This window comes from Leucoraja erinacea, chromosome 26 (genome assembly GCF_028641065.1).
Source record: "Leucoraja erinacea ecotype New England chromosome 26, Leri_hhj_1, whole genome shotgun sequence".
In the NCBI taxonomy this organism is placed as follows: Eukaryota; Metazoa; Chordata; class Chondrichthyes; order Rajiformes; family Rajidae; genus Leucoraja; species Leucoraja erinaceus.
Window position 1 is genome coordinate 1217920 of NC_073402.1, and position 776 is coordinate 1218695.

A 776-nucleotide genomic window follows, 5' to 3' on the forward strand; every position below is an offset into this window, starting at 1 on the left:
CTCGGCCGCATGGCTCTGGCCGGTGCAGGCCCGACATTGGGCACAGCTGATCCCACTATGGTTGATTCAAGTGCCGCTGGCTGCTGCTGGCTGCCCGCTGCTCCACGGTCCTCCTTCTCCAGCTTTGTCCTTTCTTCCGTGGAGTGGAGTGGATATGGCCGGTGTGGAGGACATCTGGCACAGCTGATTCCACCTAGTCTATTTCCTTTAACCCGGCTCCAACGCTCTCAGCGCTCCTGGCTGCTCGTTTATCTCAGACCGCTGGGACCGACCCCCGTACTCACGGTACTGGTCCCTCGCGGTCGTTTTCAGCCGGTCAACTCCACTCTAATGCCCTCAGTTTCTGGGGACTCCTGCTTATATGGTCCTTAGATAAGGGACGTATCAGATTTAAAACTGATAATAAACAGCTACTATAGTTGATCTTAGCCAAAAGGCCATGAAGCGATCACTCTAACTAAAAAACCCGCTGGGACCGACCCCGGTACTCACATTACTGGTCCCTCACGGTGGATTGCAGCCAGTCAACTGCACTGCAATGTCCTTGGCCTCGGCGCTGGCCGTTAGCGCTGCTTCAAGCCAGACTCGCTTCCAAAGCGAGACTGGCATACTGCCCCAGAAATGAATTTGCCCCCTGTTGCGGGAGCGAAGTCGGGCACAGGTGTTTTCCCCTCCGGGAGTCGAAGTGCCTTTGCTGCTCCTGCCGTTGTCGGCTGCCGCTGCTGCACCTGCCGCTGCCGCTGCTCCTGCCGCTGCTGGCTGCCGTTGCTGTTCTC

The 776-nt window shown here is 57.6% G+C and overlaps 1 pseudogene; it reads right to left on the reverse strand.

The window, feature by feature from the left end:
* Positions 1-345: 345 nt before the first annotated feature.
* LOC129709981 (U2 spliceosomal RNA) lies at positions 346-449 on the reverse strand (annotated as a pseudogene).
* Positions 450-776: the final 327 nt, after the last annotated feature.